The following is a 21,442-nucleotide window of genomic DNA, read 5'->3' on the forward strand; positions in this document are numbered from 1 at the left end:
CGGAGGGATCACAACTACTCAAAGAACGGTTTGATTTCATAGAAACTGGAGATTTGTTATTTAAAGAAAAACGAATTCTCACGCAATAAAGGCTTATTTGGATCGCTCCATGCGCTTTAATCAATCATCCTTCATTGTAGGCTACTTTAAAGTCTCAGAACCGCTTGAATGTTAAACCACTTGGGAAAAAAAATTATTTAAAAAAAATCGTCACAGCACCAAGCCAAGCAGGTTATGCTGTGGCACGTTGTCTGTGTGTGTGTGTGTGTGTGTGTGTGTGTGTGTGTGTGTGTGTGTGTGGGTGTGGGTGCCACATCCAGCGATCATTCTGTAGACATGCAGGCTCTCGATGCTGGATAGGTCGCGCTGTATATTTACAGATGAAATATGCGTTTGTGGTTTTGCAGTAAATGAAGCATACGTCTGCGGAGCGTCTATGAATCAGGTGCCAGTGTGACTTATATATCTGTTGGTGACATAAGCGAATGAACGGCCACCGTTTGTCATTCGGCCTTGTGTGTGTTTGCAGCTCTGCTCCGCTGCCTTTCCAAAGCAGCCTGATAGCGCTGCTGACAGACACTCAACTACGGCTCTCTCCAACTGCTGAAAAGTGGAGATGAAGCTGCTGCTGCTGCTGCTGCCGGGTGTTTTATTCTTCAACCTCAAACTTTTAACTACACACACATTCTCACCCTGCCACACTTACACTCTAAACATCCATCCTCTGCTTAATTTATTCCCATCTAAAGTCGATTAGTCATTTTTATTCTTTTATTTTTTCATTTGATTTGCTTGTTGATTTAACTATTCGCTGTCAAATAACGCCTGGGTGTGTTTAGGTGAGTGCACTGGTATCTATCCACACCACAGAAAGCAAGGTGTGTCTGCATTTATCTCTTATTCTGTCAGAGGCAATTAGACAATCAGTCAAATTAACCAGAACCCAATTATAGTAAAGCCAGAATTCATTCAGAGCCGTCAAGTCTGGTAGATTTAACATTTAGGACATAAGGGAAAATTGTTGGATACACAGCTCTAATAATATCATGCGATAAAAACAAGACTGAACTGTGATATATATGTAAATGCATATTTACATGCACGTTACACACAATGTGTGTCCCATGGCCATAAGGCCAAAGCCTGCAGAATTACTGTTGTGAATGTAGGTGGCAAACCTGCAGAAATGTGACCAGTAGTGGGTCAGAAAATGCTGTTTCATGCAGAGTTGTACCAAATTTAACTATTTTTATTTTTCAGTTTTGACAGGCTTTAGCTTGGCAGAAACACACTAGACTCCATAGAAAAATTGACAGTTTTAATCACAAGTAAAGAAGTCATTTACTTAAGAAAATTAGAAAAACTGATTAGTTTTGGATCAGTGTTAGGGATCTCGGCCGGCTCTTACCTCCTGCTTTGCTCTCAGCTCAGCCTGACCTCTGTGCTCCTTCAGTGTCCTCTCCACTGGGGGAACGGCAGTCCTCACTGTGCCAGACCCATGCAGCACCTCTGAAAGTATCTGCTGCAATCAAAAAGTTAGATTTTTTTTATAGCAGGAGAATTGAGCTGAGGTTCTAGAGGGGAATTGAACCTAGACACACTCCCACCGTCACGTGGTCGGAGCAGGAGGAGGTTGCAGCTGCAGTCACTCTGACACCAGTGTTGGACTGGGAAATATGATTTCCATTTGGTGATCACTGGTGAACACCAGTATCCACAGGACTCAACCCTGTCTCTTAATATTCATATAAAAAACTGATTGTATACCCTATTTTCATATAACCTTTCATTAGTGTGATAGTTCTTAACCTGCTCCTGGGATTTCAGACAAACAACACAGTTTATGCAACCACAATCAGAAGTATCTCTGTATGTGTATGATACACCTATAGAGGTAATTCTATCCTCCACTGAATCCCTAACTGCAATACATTCTATCTTAAATATAATATAGGCTACTGTATATGTGTGTATATGGTTGTAAATTGAAATGTCATGCTTGCGTTCCATAGTGTGTCATAAGTGTTACATTAAAGGAGCATTGCTGTATTTTTATGATACCAGTGTTAACTGTTTTCATAGTAGTATTTTATTTGTACCAAAAAGAAGTACACATTCTCGCTGTCAAGTAAAAACCATGTATCTCCAAATGATCCATGATTCTGATTTTTTCACTGTCCTTCCTTCATGGATTGAAAAAAATCACTGCATACTTATGATGCTGAATAAAACAATTTAAAAACTCATCTGATATTCTCAAATTCTAAGCTTATAACAGGGCTATTGTTTTAGCTAATGAAAACTAGGTGTTTTGGAGATACCCACAGGATAACAAGGATTTGCGAGAAAATCAGCAACTTAACGTTTGTTTCTCAAAGTGAAAAGTTGCCACTTTTCTGATTATTTGGCATTATCAGGCAACAAAATAATTTCAGATGATATTGATACACACATTTGTCAAATCAGGTATTTTTTTATGATAGTGAATACAAGTTCAAAAGATGTCAAATTATTAAATGTGAAAATATCTGACCCTATTCACAGCATGAACAGCTTATAAAAAATGGGCTTTTGCAATTGCACAATATTATAGACATATAAAAGTGCTGATATTATATCATCCAGAGTTCAACAGTCCATATCATTTTCTTGCTGTAGGGCATTGGGAACTGATCTTTTCAAATTGTGAATCTGTATCTTGGATTGCTGAAAATGTCCCCACATATCTGAATAAATGATTTAGACAACCATACATAAACTGATATGCTGCTCTTTTAACTAATACTGCCAATTCAGTGATTTTGTCCAGTTCGAAATGTTGGTTGCTGAATATTCCTTTCATTTTCACCTCCTTATCAGTCCTTTAGGCTGCGTGTCTCGGACACCACAGCTGCTTGTCAGGCTGAAAATGTGGTTCATCTTCAAAGTGGTGCAGTGGTTAAACTGCTTCGATTTCACTCATTTGAAGCATAGCTGCTGTTGGTGTTGTGGTTGAAAGAGTGAGGGGGTGTCAGATTTACAGTGTTAGGAGTCTGGCATTTTCTCTCCCAGGCAAAACATTTCATTGTGTAATTGGCAGGAGGTGGGGGTCTGGCTAATGCACGCCACCACATTTCTTACTCCGTCTGTTCTAGGCCTCCTTGTTTCTTTTTCAGTCAAAATGGCGGAGCTGAGGCTCCTTTCTTATTAGCTGGATACAGTGTCAGCCCCTTCCGCTTCCTCATTCTCCACACTGCTTCATTCCTAATCACTGATTGGCCATTTTCACTCCTGGCCCATGTTGAGCCTTAAATGGCCTCAGTGCGTCTCCGACAAGGTGGAGATTTCTGTCTCTGCTCCCCTCCTCAGACCTGCAGTATAAAGTAGGGCTGCACGATATGAGGAAAATATGTGAAATGTGGTAACGTTGTTGAATATCGCGATAACGATATAACTTGCGATAAATAAACAGATAATAAAGTGTACTCAACTCTGCATTTCTGCTGCCTTGAGTATTCTGCTAAAGTACAACAAATTGCTTGTTGAATTTAAAACAAATGAAAGGAAATCATTTCCAACATTCTTTTATTGAACAACCTCCAACCTCCAACACATTGCACAAGCACGCTTTAATACATTTTGATTTGATTTGGATTTAAAGATGGAGGTGCCTAAATTTGGAGCACCTTGAAAACTACTTTTGTGTTTTTGCGTGTGAGAAACCTATAAAGCTGCACTATACAACATTTTTATATCAACAGTAGATCAACAATAATGTGAAAAGTGTTGCTCGTATTGACAATCACACAGATAATTCCCACCCAAATAGAGCTGAGGGCAAGAAAGAAGTCTTACAGTTCATAGTTTTGGTTCTACACAACCTTGGAATTTCCCTCAGGAGTTTAGGGAGACCAAAACAGAGCTTAAATGACAACTTACATTCGTCATAACAACTTGATAACATGTCAGTGTTGTATTTACTGGTTTTTCTGCCCCAAGCTACAAAAAATGATTGACATTTTGCATCTGTTTTAATTATTACCATGAGTTACAACCCAGGAATACATCTGAAAGAAAATCCCAACTCAAGGTCCACTTACTGGGTTTTTCTTTAGCTTTCAACTGTATCGCACAGTCTTTATCATCAGATGGAATTTGCTCAGTTGTCATGGACATTGATCTGTTAACATGGTATTTTCTTAGTGGCTGTTAGGGTTAGGGTTAGGGTTAAATTTAACTGTGAAACATTTTCTCAAAAGCTTTTCTGCAGTTCAGGAATCCAGAAATTCCAAAATGGTGATTCAGTTTAACTGGAAAAGGCCTTGACTTCTAGGAAACAATTACCCCCTTTAATGTGTTGGTTGCTATGTTTTATTGTTTATTTAGTTGGACCTTAACTTCATGTGTTCATGTGTACGTGTGTTGTAGTATTGTTTTGAATGTATTAAAAAGTTCTTCATTATGTGGAGGAATTAAGCTGTGTGGTCACATTAGACCAAGCCCCAAATCCTCTGTGGCCAATTAATGGAAGAGCGGCAGTTTGGGTTTTCACAAAGGCATTTAAATTTAGTCACAAACATTGGTTTGACACATTTGGAAGTTTGCTGGGTGTTTCCTCTTGCAGTTTGGGGATTTTTTTTAATATAAGCATATATGCCTCAAGTGGCAGCTATGTGAACATCACTTAGTTCACTTGAACGAATCAATCCTTATAAGTGATTTTAATCACTGTTTCAAACATTTTCATAGTTTGCTGAGATTTCTTTCCTCATAATAACAGTAAATATACTGAAACTATCTCAGAGAATAGTTAAAGGCAGTCATCCTCATCAGCTCTGCTTACATGCACAACATTAATGAGTGTGAGTATCCACCGCAGAGCAGTTGACCTACAGCTCAAAGCAAACAGTAAGGATTGGAGGCACCGAGCTCATACTGAGTCAATGTCCTCCCACTTTCTGTCCACAGCCACAGACACACTGCTGCACTTTCCCAAACACTGTTAATGTGAGAATTGATGGAGCTGCTACAGAGGTTACTGACTAGTGAAAATGTAGGAAACTACATACAGTCTCTGCATTTTTGATAAGCCAAAATATTACTTCTGCACATCTGCAATTACACCCAGCAGGTTATTCTTAAAATGTACAATTATGGATATCTACATTTAGGATTAGTCATAACTCACTGACTAATCACAATGTTTTCTTTGGTAAAGCGCTCCTGTGTGTGTTTGTGGGGGGGGGGGGGGGCTTAGGTCGTTTAAAGTGTGAAAACTCAGCTGCATGTGTGTGTGTCTGTGTGTGTGTGTGTGTGTGTGTGTGTTGGGGGGGGGGGTGGTGGTATAAAATTACATTTTTATGTATGAAAAGTGCTATATAATGATTGAAATGACATCTTCAGAATTTTATTACATTCTTCCTTCTGCATACGTAATAAGAAAGACAAATACTCCACAAACCATTAAAAATAAAGCATACATCTTGGTTTTACTGTCAAAATTCAGGGCCACGTTGAAAATAGAGGGCTATATAGTAATCACACACATTACATTGATAAATGCAATGTGAACAGATTTATGTTTTTCTAGTTGTTGTCATAGCTATTGAAGTGGGTGGTTGATTATTTATAATGAAATCATCATTTGTTGCACCCTGCTCCAAAACAATTGGAAATTGGCTTTTTTTACTCCATAATACACATATATATATATAATATATATATATAATATATAATATATATATATATTTACTCATAATACACATATATATAATATATATATATATATATATATATATATATATATATATATAATATATATATATATATTTTAGTATGAAACTATATTGAACTTTTCTAAAAGCAGACTAGCACGGTTACAGCTTCTATAAAACTGCTCCTGTTTATCTGGCCTCTCTCTCTCTGCTCCCACTCCTAAGCTCTGGCGTCTCACTAGTTCCCCAGTGCTCATATTTAAACAGTGTCATGCCCTTTGTTTTTCAAAAGTAAGCCCCTGGACTCTTTGAAGTGGGCGCCTTGTTTGCACTGTGACCATTTAATTCGGAGCGCAGCTTGATGATATTAGTGTCAGGGTCAATTGCTGATTTCAGTTGGACTTTATTAGCTGCCTAGCTGGCGGTATGTAGGCATCATGTGCTGCTTGGTTCAAGATCTGGTCAAACCCATAGTCTTACTTACACTCCCATACACACTCCAGCTCCTCCAGTTCCTCTGATCCCCGAACATGTGACATGGCAGACATGGGACCTGGCTATCCTGCCAACTTCACAGGCCTAAGCATAGCACAGTGGAAGTTGTTGCTCAGACCTCCCATGATGGAACCTCCAACTTTCAACTCTTTGTCTTTCTGGTTTCTTTTTGTGAGATGTTCAGGTTCTGGTGTTCCTGAAACTCCCCCTGTCGTTGGACCTTTGTCACTGTAACGTCTCTGAGCTAAATGTAAAACAGCAGTGTATCTTGGCCTCTGACAAACTCATAAAATACAGGCACTTGTGACAAGGACAAGCTCATCTGAATTCATTGTTTGGTTTGGGTCATTAAAGTTAAATGGGACTCAGGGATTTTAGGGACTAGTTTTTGTCCCCGTCCCCTTGGCTGTCCTTTGCCAGCTTTTGCTCTGCTGCCAGGCGGACATTTGTCTTGCAGCACTTCACTATATATCTGTTTTTATTGGGTGTGAGTGACTTGTCAGGCAGATGTCTAAAATGCATTTCAAAATACTTTTTTGTTCAGCCTTTGTTCTCATGCAGGAGACAAACCCTGTGAGTATTGGATAGAAGAGAGAAAAATGTCCCACAGAGGGATGACAATGCGTGATTCTTTATGTATTTATTCTATATTTATGTCATATCTGTTTATGTATGTGCATTTGCTGAACTTTCAATTTGTATTGTTAAATAAAATTACATTAACCTTCCATTGGTGTACCAATATGTAGGGATGGTGTTGGTCATTGACATGGATCTGATAACTGTAAAGTTGAATCTACATGTTTGCAACACAAAAGTAAACATTTTAACATTATAGAAATAACAAATGTTATTGTTGAAGGGCTATTGCATTAGTTTTTGGTGATGATATCCAGTTCACATCTGTATTTTGGTTTCTTATTTACTCATCTAATTGCCTAATATTGACTTGATTAAACTCAGTGGAACCAGCATTGTAATTGATTTGGAAAAATGTTATGCTCCTACATACACCCCTTGACACCCATTGCAAACCTATGCAACAGGCAAATTAAGTATTTCACAAATGTAATTAAAAGTATTTTTTAAATGTAATTTCATATTTGATTTTTTAAGTTGATTGCTTTGTGGGAGAGTTGCCTGGAAGGCAAGACCTCCATGGCTGCCAACAGTGACCTGTTTCCTGCTCCTCTTTATCCAAACAGCCTCTTTAAAGGGGTGATAGAATGATTATATAGGATATTTCACACTGTTCCTTAAAGGACAATTCCAGCGCAAAACGAACCTAGGGGTTAATAACAGATGTGTACCCACTCGGTCATTCTCTGGGACATGTTTTCATACTAATCGAATGTGTTTGTAGCTTGAAACAAGCTAGCGCGGACCGCTGATTAGCTTACAACGCTAGTATTCGGGGCACAGGGAAAGTAAAAACAAATCGCTATTTATACCACTAAAAAGGCTCAAAATATCACCAACCTTCAACGGTAGCATAATGAGGGTCCCTAAATGTTAACCAAAGCATTGAGAACATTGTAAGTGTACAGACAGTTTATTAAAAGGATAGTTTCGGAAGACAGTAGCTCCCAAGACGGCGGCCGCCTGTATATGAGAACGCAACTGTCTTTATAATCTCACCGCAAAGTCACCGTTTCTGGGTTACTCTACTACCAAATGCCGGCAGCTCTGTGGCTGGCAGCCCGTGGCCGGCGGCCCGCTGTCTCTTCAGACTGTGTGGAGCTCCTGAAGTCCGACACCGTTTTACCAAATTTGCAATTAGCCATCAATTTTCGTTAAATGGCCCAAATTTGAGCTTGACATAGTTGATTTCTCGCATAAAAAAGTCTCAGAAGTTAATTCAGAAGACTAGCTGATCTCAGGTCAGTGGTGTATGTAAAGTTTGGGGTGTGACAAAGGTAAAGACTAGAGCCAAATAAGGTATAGCCACCGAGTTAACTTCAACTCTTAGCTTTGTTGAGATTCGCCCATTTTCAGCAGCAGTTTCAAATTGTGAGATTTGCATAGGAAAGAGGTGTCAATGGGACTTTGAGGTACTATGTATGTCTTATTTACCCACCAAACTGTCGTAATTCAACTATGACAAGGTAAACTCGGTTTTGCATTCTATCACTCCTTTAAAGCATTTTTCAGCATGTAGAAAAAAATTGTGTTTTGAATAAAGTAATTTACATGATTTCTTCAAAAATATTGTGGACTGTATTTCTCACTGTCGTGGATTCACGTGTATTGTTATTCAGTAACAAACAACTGATGCTGAGCATACAAATTCCCCATTGCGGTCTGGTCCTTTTTATCTGCAATACAGCACTGTTTCTAAAAAATACAGTAAGATGGCAAACCCACATATTGACATGAATCTTCTTTAGATTCAACACTCTTTATGAAACCTCTCACACCATCAGAGGTACACATTTTAGGTCAATACAAAAATCTCTCTAACGCCATCTGCTATGTTTTAACCATTCAGATGGTTTCTTACACAGAACCATCTGAGAAGCTGACATAGGAAACTGTTGGGAAAAGGGCAGGCACTTTAAAAAAATACCTGGCAGGGGATTGGATGAACCATCTATCACGTCCGCGATTGTTGTTTTAATGGATGTCAGGTGATAATTCTTTGTGGGTTTGTCACTTCCAGTATCCAGTGTCATTTGATCCACATATATGACATCGTCTAAGCTGGGATTGCCTGAACACGGCTTTCACCTCTGACATCACAAGCAAACACGGAGGAGAATCTGCTACTAAGTGGCTGAGCCAAAATAGCTAACAATGCTAACAGCTCTAACAGTGCTAACAACGGCACCAGTGCTGACAGAGCTAACAGTGTTAATGGGGGTTAGCTCACACTCACCGGGGTGACGTGGGGGGGATTCAGAGGGTGTGCGTTACGCTTCCACAACAATGGCGTCCATTGCCACCGTGTATCAAAATGCTGTTATCAGCGTTAAATGCCCTATCAGCACTGCTCTATGAGCATAGCTCTCGGATATAGGCTCGGATAGTGCCATAGGGGATGTATATATATATATATATATATATATATATATATATATATATATATATATTATTATTATTATATATATATATGTAAAGTTTGAATATATTGAATGAAAGTCTGAATATACTGAATGAACCTTGAATATATTGAATGAAAGTCTGAATATATTGAATGAATGTCTGAATATATTGAATGAATGTCTGAATATATTGAATGAACCTTGAATGTATATATAAATGAAAGTCTGAATATATTGAATGAAAGTCTGAATATATTGAATGAAAGTTGAAATGGAATCTGATGTCATTGTCTGCCACCATCTTGTGTTTTCGTTGTGATTAATCTTTAAAAATTAATCTTAAAAATTTTGAGCAATGAAGAGATTATTAACACACTGGCGATGTACGGAACCAGTACGGGCCAAAACACTGGTAACAGCAACCGTATTCAGTACCGTTCTCCCAATGAAGAAGTTTCTTCACAAATATTATATATATAGTAAGAATATGGCTTTGGCCTTACTTTCCCATAACATCACACATGGAAATCTCTCAAGGTAATTCCCAAATCTCATGTTTACATCTGGCTAACATGTCATTTAGTAATAAACAACACTTATAAATACTGTATACTGTCTTTGTTTCTAAAGAAGAAGCAGCATCAGTCAAACTCCAGGCTGAGTATACTGCATGCCTGTGGAGTGGCTCAGAGTTTATCTAAGCAGGCGTGGGTGTATTTTACATGTGTCTGAGCTTGGACAAGTGTTGGGGGGGATTGTATGTTTTTAGAAGAGATGGCGGGTTTAGTCTCAGCATCTTGACTCGGGCCAGGCGTCTGTTCATCATGACAGATACTGTTAGTCTTAGCTAATCTCCTGTGTTCATCTTCTGTGTCGGCCCAGTGTGTGGAGGCCAGGCCTCTTAGTGCCATCAGAGCAAATGATTTCTCAGGGGTCAGACGCACAGATTCCACATAATTCCTCTTGCTGTCCTTTTTAAACACGTCCTTGAGGACCCGGCCATGATCAAAAGCCCACTTCTGCATAGGCCTGGATGCGCAACAGGCTCGTACTGTGTTTGTGATTTGGGCTTGAAGAGCGGCGGTGCAGACTTGCCGCTGTTTTGATCTACGACAGTGAAAGGCATGTGTTTCCACGCAGGCCTTCACTGTTTCCTTTAGCAGTAATGAGTGACAAGATGGAGGTCACCCAGTGTGGCCCTCTCTAGCCACTTCATTAGCTGCCCGGCAGTGTTTGGCTTTGCTCTGATTAACAGTTTTTCCGCTCAACATCTTTCAGTTTGTAATTTGTCTCCAGAACAGCAGGTCATAGTACGATGTACCATGGCACATAGTCTTTATACATAGAGCTCTTACATGTTATATTTATTCCAAATCATGCTGTAATGTATGCTGGGGAAGAACCAAGAGTGCATGCAAATAGGCACTTACAGCGGGGTTCAAAACTATAACCCATCTAGCATGTTGACTCAAGGAAAAGCAAAGATATTTTTTCGGACAAATGATTTTTCTCCATCAGGATTACATCATTCTTTGACTTACATTGGGTGAAAAAAAGAAGTTACTTGTTGTCTACTTGCAACCTACTTGGTATCAATTCTAAAAGAGTACACATTATTGTGTGAATGCTGATTCGGCAGCAGTCACAGTATTGTTATCTGATTCTTCTGTACAACTTTCGGTCGCCTACTATTTCTGCATACTTTCAACTACAAAACTCATTCAAATATCAAAATACTCAGCTCATATATCATATACACTCACCTAAAGGATTATTAGGAACACCATACTAATACCGTGTTTGACCCTATCCTATCAATATGTTATAACATTTCTAAAGAATGCTTCCAGCACCTTGTTGAATCAATGATACAAAGAATTAAGGCAGTTCTGAAGGCGAAAGGGATCCCCTACACCATTACACCACCACCACCACCACCAGCCTGCCCAGTGGTAACAAGGCATGATGGATCCATGTTCTCATTCTGTTTACGCCAAATTCTGACTCTACCATCTGAATGTCTCAACAGAAATCGAGACTCATCAGACCAGGCAACATTTTTCCAGTCTTCAACTGTCCAATTTCGATGCGCTCGTGCAAATTTGTAGCCTCATTTTCCTATTTTTAGTGGAGATGAGTGGTACCCAGTGGGGTCTTCTGCTGGTGTAGCCCATCCACCTCAAGGTTGTGCGTGTTGTGGCTTCACAAATGCTTTGCTGCATACCTGGGTTGTAACGAAGGTTATTTGAGCTTGAATCAATTGGCCCATTCTCCTCTGACCTCTAGCATCAACAAGGCATTTTCGCCCCCCAGGACTCCTGCATACTGGATGTTTTTCCTTTTTCAGACCATTCTTTGTAAACCCTAAAATGGTTGTGCGTGAAAATCCCAGTAACTGAGCAGATTGTGAAATACTCAGACCAGCCCATCTGGCACCAACAACCATGCCACGCTCAAAATTGGTTAGATCACCTTTCTTTTCCATTCTGACATTCAGTTTGGAGTTCAGGAGATTGTCTTGACCTGGACCACACCCCTAAATGCATTGAAACAGCTGCCATGTGATTGGTTGATGAGATAATTTCATTAACGTGAAATTTGACAGGTGTTCCTAATAATCCTTTAGGTGAGTGTATATTCAACTTTTTTCTACCATTTATACTTTTTAAAATATTATCTATATACATTGAAAGTCAGTGGAGAAATTTTCAAATCCTCTTCAGGCTTCTTCCTCTTTGAAATGCTACTCCTCCTACAAACCTTTACCTACACACGTCAATCAAACTTTAAACTATTCACAAAAAGCTATTAGAAGATGATTCTGATTTTTTTATATATTTTATCATTATCACTGTTTAAGTTCAGTAATTCTTTCAGGCTTTTCATTGACTTTTTATGACTTTCTTCAACTTTTTATCATTTTATTCAATGTACTATAATTACTTTTTCATCACTTTTTTCAACATACTTTACTATGGCTGTTTTTGACATGCTATGGTATGACTTTTTATGATATACTATACTATGACTTTTTATGACTTTTTTTTTTAGAAATACTATATTAAATTGTTTAGAAATACTATACTATATCTCTTTTTGACATACTATACTATGACTTTTTTATGACTTTTTTCGACGTAGTACACTGACTTTTTACCACTTTTTTCAACTTACTATACTATGACTTTTTAATTGCTTCTTTCGACATACTATCCTATGACTGTTTTCAACATGTCAATTTGGTTGCACGGTTGCTCAGTGGTTAACGTTGCTGAAAATAAGCATTGCAGACTCTCACCCTTTGTTCAACCCCAGTCCTGATGGGCCTTTTTGTGTGGAGTTTGCATGTTCTTCCAGATTTTCTTTGAAGTACTATACAATTACTTTTTTATCACTTTTTTCAACATACTATACTATGACTTTTTGTGACTTTTTACGACATACTATGCTATGACTATTTTCAACGTATTTTATTTGGTGGCACGGTGGTCCAGTGGTTAACACTGTTCCAACAAGCACCAGCAAATAAGCACTGCAGACTCTGACTCTTGTTTCAATCCTCAGTCTGGACTGGGCCTTTTTGTATGGAGTTTGCATGTTCTTCTAGACTTTCTTTGACATAGTATACATTGACGTTTTTAAGATTTTTTTTCGACTTATTATACTGCTACATTTTTATGACTATTTTTTGACGTACTATACTACGACTGTTTAATGGCTTCTTTCGACAAACTATCCAATGACTGTTTTCAACAATTTGGTTGCACGGTTGCTCAGTGGTTAAAATTGCTGCAAATAAACATTGCAGACTCTCACCCTTTGTTCAATCCCCAGTCCTGACTTGGCCTTTTTGTGTGGAGTTTGCATGTTCTTCCAGACTATGACTATGACTGTTTTTAACGTGTTTCATTTGGTGGCACGGTGGTCCAGTGGTTATCACTTTTCCAACAAGCACCAGCAATGAAGCACTGCAAACTCTGACCCTTGTTTCAATCCGCAGTCTGGACTGGGCCTATTCTTGTGGAGTTTGCATGTTCTTCCAGACTTTCTTTGACATACTATACATTGACTTTTTTCTGACTTTTTTTCGACATATTATACTGCTACTTTTTAATGACTTTTTTCGACATACTATACTACAACTTTTTTGTGACTTTTTTCGACGTACTATACTATGACGTTTTTTTTCACTTTCTTTTTACATACTATGCTAAAACCTTTTCCAACATACTATACTATGACTATTTATCACTTTTTTGACATGCTATACTTTGGCTTTTTATAATTTTTTAACATACTATAATAGACTTTTTTCAACATACTATACTATGACTTTTTCGATTGCACGCTGGCTCAGTGGTTAACATTGCTGCAAATAGGCATTCCAGACTCTGACCCCTGGATTAAGCCCCAGTCCAGACTGGATATTTTTGTGTGGAGTGTGCATGTTCTTCCAGACTTTCTTTCTTTGTACTATGCAATGACATTTTTAGCACTTTATTCGACACACGACTGTTTTTGTAATACTATATGACGTTTTATGACTTTTTTTGACATACTATCCTATGACTTTTTTTATGACTTTTTCAACATACTATATACTATGACTTTTTGATGACTATTTTTGACATACTAGCCTATGATTTTTTTTATGACTTTTTCAACATACTATATACTATGACTTTTTGATGACTATTTTTGACATACTATGCTATGCATTTTTTATCACTTTTTTCTAAATACTATACTATTACTTTGTAATGACTTTTTCGACATACTTTACTGTGACTTCATTGCAAACTCTGACCCTTGGTTCAATCACCAGTCCGGACTAGGCCTTTTTGTGCGGAGTTTGCATGTTATTCCAGACTTTCTCTTAAGTACTATACTATGACTTTTTTTATCACTTTTTTCAATATACCATACTATGACTTTTCAATGGCTTTTTCTGACATAATATCCTATAACTGTTTTCAACATATCAATATGCTTGAAAGGTGGCTCAGTGCTGCAAATGACCCTGAAGACTCTGACCCCTGGTTCAGTTCCCAACCTAGATTGGACCTTCTTTTCTGGAGTTAGCATGTTCTTCCATACTTTCTTTCTTTGTACTATACTAAGACTGTTTTATCAATTTTTATGACATACTATACTATGACTTTTTAAGTAATACTATATTACTTTTTTTTATCACTTTTATCATTATAGAGTTACTGCAGACTCTGACCCTTGGATAGATCCCCAGGCCAAACTGAACTTTTTTGTGTAAAGTTTGCATGTTCTTTCAGACTTTCTTTGACATAGTATACTATGAATTTGTATCACTTTTTTCGACCTACTATACTATGATTTTGTTATGACTTTCTTCAACATACTATTCTATGACCTTTTTTTTTTTTAAAGATTATTTTTTGGGGGCTTTTTCCCTATATTACAAGTGACAGTGGATAGACATGAAAGGGGGAAAGAAAGGGGGGATGACACGCAGCAAAGGGCAGCAGATCGGATTCGAACCCGTGCCGCTGCAGGACTCAGCCAACATGGGGCAAACTCTCTCACTGGGTGAGCTAGAGGCCGCCCCTCTATGACCTTTTTTAAGACTTTTTTCAACATACAACACTATGACTTTTTAATGGATTTTTTCGACATACTATACTGTGACTATTTTGTCATACTATACTATGAGTTTTTTTTATCACTTTATTCAACTACTAGACTAGACTAAATACTAGACTTTGACTGTTTTCATAATACTATATGACTTTTTTTGACATACTATAGTATGACCTTTTCAACATACCATACTATGACTTTTAATGTTTTTTTTTCAACATACTATGCTATTACTGTTTTCAACATATCAATTTGGTTGTATGGTGGCTCAGAGGTTAGCACTGCTCCAATCTAGCACTGCAGACTCTGACCATTGGTTTGATCCTCAGTCTGGACTGAGCCTTTTTTTTTTTTCTTGATTATTTTTGGCCATTTCTGCCTTTAATGGATAGGAAAGCTGAGATATGAAAGGGGAGAGAGAGAGGGGGGAAGACGTGCAAGAAACTGTCACCGGTCAGACTTGAACCCTGGGCCTTCTGCATCGAGGAATAAACCTCTACATATGTGAGCCCACTCTACCAACTGAGCTAACCAGCCACCAGGCTAAGCCTTTTTGTGTGGAGTTTTTTTGACATACTATACTATGAATTTGTTATGACTTTCTTCGACGTACTGTTCTATGCATACTATACTGTGACTATTTTATCATACTATACTATGACTTTATTCTTCTTTATTCGACATACGACTGTTTTCGTAATACTATATGACATTTTTATGATTTTTTTCAACATACTGTACTATAAATGTTTTATCACTTTTTCTCGACATATTATTTACTCTTACTTTTTAACGACTTTTTCCGACATACTATTCTATGACCCTTTTTATGACCTTTTTCAACATACTATACTATGACTTTTTCATGACTTTTTTTTTAGAAATACTATATTAAATTGTTTAGAAATACTATACTATATCTCTTTTTGACATACTATACTATGACTTTTTCATGACTTTTTTTTTAGAAATACTATATTAAATTGTTTAGAAATACTATACTATATCTCTTTTTGACATACTATACTATGACTTTTTTATGACTTTTTTCGACATAGTACACTGACTTTTTACCACTTTTTTCAACTTACTATACTATGACTTTTTAATTGCTTCTTTCGACATACTATCCTATGACTGTTTTCAACATGTCAATTTGGTTGCACGGTTGCTCAGTGGTTAACATTGCTGAAAATAAGCATTGCAGACTCTCACCCTCACTATACTATGAATTTTTTATTACTTTTTTCAACAGACACTACTGTGACTTTTAATGGCTTTTTCGACATACTATGCTATAACTGTTTTCAACAAGTCTTACTTGGATACATGGTGGCTCAGTGGTTAACATTGCTACAAATATGCATTGCAGGTTCTGTCCCCTGCTTCAAATCCCGACTGGACATTTCTGTGTGGGGTGTGCATGTTCTTCCAGACTTTCTTTCTTTGTATTATACTGTGACTTTTATATTACTTTTTTCGACATATTATACTACTACTTTTTTATGACTTTTTCCAAATACTATACTATGACTTTCTTATCACTTTTTTCACGTGCTATACTGTTGCGTTTTTATAAATTTTTTAACATACTATCCAATTACTTTTTTATCACTTTATTCGAAATACTATAATATGACTTTTTATCACTTTATTCAACATACTATACTATGACTGTTTTGTAATACTATACGACTTTTTTATGACTTTTTTTTTACCGACACTATAACTTTTTTATGACTTTTTTTTACCGACACTATAACTTTTTTATGACTTTTTTGTCATACTATACTTTGACTTTTTTCAACATACTATATGACTTTTTTATTACTCTTTTTGTCATTCTTTACTAAGACCTTTTTCAACATACTATACTATGACGTTTTAATGGCTTCTATCACTTTATTCAACATACTATACTTTGACTGTTTTCAAAATACTATATGACTTTTTTCGACATACTATACTATGACTATTTTCGACATATGACTTTTTTTTGATACATTTTTTCAACATACTATACTATGACTTTTTAATGGCTTTTTCCGACATACTATTCTATAACTGTTTTTAACATATCAATTTGGTTGAACGGTGGCTCAGTGGTTCGTAATATTATATTACTTTTTTATTACTTTATTCACATACTATACTATGACTGTTTTTGTAATGCGACTTTTTAATGACTTTTTTCTGCATACTATACTAAGACTTTTTTTGTAATACTATATGACTTTTTTATGACTTTTTTCGACCGACACTAACTTTTTTGTCATACTATACTATAACTTTTTTTGACTTTTTGTTATACATAGTATACCATGACAATATTTGACATAGCTAACTTGTCTCATTCTGCCACTACTCCCCCCCCTCCTCCCTATCCCTGAATCCTTTTTTATTTCTGCCCTCCTTGCTTTGCCTTCAATTCCATTTCAAAAAGAGAAAACTAGAGCAGTCAGAAAGGCTTGTTAGCTTTATTTTCTGTCATTGTTTCCTTTTTTGCTGTATCCATCAATTACGATGACTTTTTATGACTTTTTTTGACTTACTTTTTATCACTTTTTTTATATACTATACTATGACAATTTTCGACATGCTATACATGACTTCATCACTTTTTTCGACATACTATATTTTTTTCATACTTCTTTTTTTTCGATGCAACTCGATGTCCTCAGACTAACAGGAGAAACAATAATTCCATTTAGCATATGTTTATTGCAAGTCACAATGTGTGTTAGAGTCATGGGTAAAACTTCTATAAAGTATATACTGTCGCAGTGGTTTGCAAAGTGAGTAAACAAGATCTGTCAGATGTATTTTGTGTCATCAGTATGAATTCTAAATAAGTATCAAATGGTCTTAGAATCTAAATAAGGTTACAGTTCTTGGTTGTAGACTTGGACTTCTGACCTTTCAAACAAACAACAAAATCTCACCCTCACGCCAGATTATTGAAACTGTCGGCCCATTCATACTTTTCTTCTTAAAAATGTACTTTTTATTTACATCATATTTACTAATGATTTCACTCTCGTAACAGTAAACATTATACTATACATTTCAATTTTTTTATTTATTTGAATTTCATATGACAGATATCCACACTTTATAACTTGATATATGGATAATTTTCAACTAGTTTGTTTCCCAAACCCTTGTGCTTAGACATGAGTATGAATATTGATTCTTGAGTATTGAGTCTTAATAAAATGAAACAGTTATAACACAACCAATATTATCTGTAATTTCACTCAGATGTGTATGATGATCATAAATTGTGCTTGCTGTAGTTTGTTCTCCTTTAATACACGTTGTAACTATGCAATTCATCATACAGTTTTTGATGATGTAACTTGTAAAGTAAGTAAGTGTGCCACCTAGTGGTTATTTATTTTGGAAAGCAACACTGGTTGAGAGGTCTACTGGTAGTCGGAGTGCTGGACAAACTGAATAGAATGTGTTATCAAGAATTTAAAAAACTAAAATACTATGAAAATGGGCTGTATATTTCTGATAGAATTATGAGTTTCTGTAAAGTGGAAAATCCAAACAATCCACATGTATGGAGCAATAGCTACTTACTAAATTGACAGCTATGGTACGTACAAAAACCTTTAGCAATACTAAGGATTGCCTGCACAACAAATATAATATGTCCAAGTGGCAATATACAGGTGACAGTACCATGATATTCTAGTTTAAAGCTTAATGTTGAAATTATTAACAAGATTCTCGTCCCTTGTCTGCAAGATGAAAAAAACACACATCAACAACACAACATAAGTAGGCAAACTGACTGAACTTTAACTTAAGTCTAATAAAATGGAACGCTTTGCAGTGGATTTGTTTTATTAATACCAGAGTGAAATCCTTGACTTCTCTTCCCCTTCCTCAGTCTCCATTAGGGGGCGACAGGCTTTCATGCTGTGGTACTGTGGCTCCAAACTATCCAAAGAGTAGGACTCACAAGCACACATGCACACTAAGTCATACAAGTACGCCTTCTTGTTTTGCCTGCTTTAAAAGCACTACCATGACCATTTCCAGATAGTTTCCAGAATAGTGACAAACTTTGTTCACAAAGTATTTTATGTTAACTTTATAGATCTTATCTGATTATTGCATGGTTAGTACATTGTCCCTCTCTTTCAGTATACATTCATACATACATACATGTTTAATTTACAGCTCTGGTAGCCCATGTGATCTGTCTGTACTTTATTATAAGTGCATTTTATAGGTGTGTTTATGAGGTGTTTTTAATGGATCTTTTGCACTGACGATTGGAGTTCACTCAAAGCAATCTGCACTTTCCCCTGTAGCACATCTCACTTTATTGGTGAAATGCTTAATAAAGTTAAACATTTGTATTTCCTACCTTTGTGTGTGGGTGCGTGTGTCTGTGTGGCTTGTGAAATGTTGCAATGAGGTTAGAGGCTGTGTGTTTTCTCCCTCCTCCTTCCTGCCTGTCCTTAAGGAGTATAGTGGCCTGTGATTGGACCCCTCCTGCTCCACTTTGGACCAGTATGATGGCACCTGAGCCGAGCAACCAATAGGCTGCCTGCGGAGAGAGAAGCCTGCAGAGCTGCAGCATAACAATCCGCACTCTGTAGACACCATACAGGTTTCTGGACTACTTCCCAGCACCATCAGCCCAATATACTGCACCGATACTGGCCTTTCATTCACAAATACTTACAAAACTTTGATATTATGAAATAAGATGCAGTATTTATTATAGATTTCCCTCCACAGTCCAAATGCTGGTTTTAGACTTAATTTGCAGCTCGACCAAGGCTAACAAAATAAATATTTAAATGCTCAACAGGTATAAAATATTGGCCTCTAGGTGCTTCGCACCTAAAATGCATCAGTCTTAACCTTCAAATACCCAAATAGGTCAGTGTCTACAGGGATCAGAAGGAGGTCTCTGAGGGTCATCAACAGTGGCATGGCAGAGTGAGAGCCTGGTTCAGCCTTTCCCTTCCCATTACATCACTTTATTATCATCTCATGAAGCAACTTGCGCATTACAAAAAAACCATACGTTTATGTGAGCAGCTCATTACAAAAATATAGAGCACTAGAAAGTATAGTCAGGTTCACATATTCATTTCTTTTTCCATGTGGATTATTTAAAAAAAGAAAATCAAAGTGATTGCCACAAAACATAATTTTGTTATTTACACATCAATATTTTCATCTGTAGTGGGAGAACAATTCTGATCTCTTTTTTTAAGCAAAAGGAGCAATACCTCAAAGTAAAAATATTCCATCACAAGTAAAAGTCTTGCATGTCAAGTACTACTTATATAGAATAATTATCAGCAAAATGCTGTGGTAAAAGTATTTGTTCTGCAGGTAAGACGATATGCTTTATGTAAAATACTACCCTATATTGCAATTCATGGTTTTATTTAACATGAATAATTGTAGAAATAAGAAGAAAACAAATATAAAACGTAAAGGCAATACAACATGTGTGTATGTGTAATCTCGTAATCAGGAAACTGAAGGGCAGGCCTCTGTGGCGTTGTTTAGGTTTCAAACAGTGAAAACCATTCCTGGTTGCTGTTTGTCTTCCGTGTTGAAATGAACTGTGTAACTTCTTCTGTTAGCCTACAAAAGCTTAAATAACAACATAGGCCTACACTGATCATTTAACAAAGTTGTGAATAGTCTTGGCCTTTTTACCCCACGCCGTCACCAGTCATTAGTTATGATCCATAGGGCCTCCACAGGAGCCTATTGATCACTCATTGACTGATTGATTTAGACAAATACTTTTTTCTCCCAGAGTGCGAGTTCGAGTCGCTCTGTCTGTTAATTGAAGATAACAGAGTGGCAACAATGGGCCCCGTAATAGAATGAGAGTTTTGTGATTATCGCTGCAGAAAGAAAAGAAAATGAAGAAGCAGGGGAGGAGGAGCAGGAGAGGAGGAGGAGGAGGGGGGGGGGGGCTCTCTAATTAGGAAGCGGGGCGGTGTGGAGGCTGAGGCCGGCAGGCAGGCGACAGGCGCCGGGTCCCGGACAAAAGGCTGTCTGCTGCCCTAAACTCCCCCTGCTTAACCCTTTAAACCGAGACACACATACACAGTCACACACACACTGCTGCTGCTGAATCATGCTCACACACAGGCCTCAACATACACACACAGTGGGTCACAATTTGACTTTGGTACCAAACACTCAAGATCGATGCTTTAAACGCCAGTATTTAAAATAAATAACAAATCGATAAAAATCACATCGTCTTATAGACTAGTTATAATATAGGCTAATAGCCGCTTACTGCATGTTAAACATCTGAACATAATGCCATATTTAGCCCATTAAAAAGCCACACCAGGTATTACATATCCTATATTTCCACAAGTAAAACGTGGAATTTATGTTCCAGAATATACAGGCTCCCAGCTGAGTCAAACATGGAACAGTTAAAGTTGGTCTCAGGCTGCAGAGGATGTGTTTGAGGGCAGCAGAGAAAGCTCTTCCTATAAATACTTACATTACTCGACTCTTTCTAAAAATACAGACGGCCACACAATACTAAAGGAAATGCTGATTGACGGTGACTGAGGACCTGCTCAAAAT

This window comes from Sander vitreus, chromosome 3, assembly GCF_031162955.1.
Source record: "Sander vitreus isolate 19-12246 chromosome 3, sanVit1, whole genome shotgun sequence".
Classification (NCBI taxonomy): Eukaryota; Metazoa; Chordata; class Actinopteri; order Perciformes; family Percidae; genus Sander; species Sander vitreus.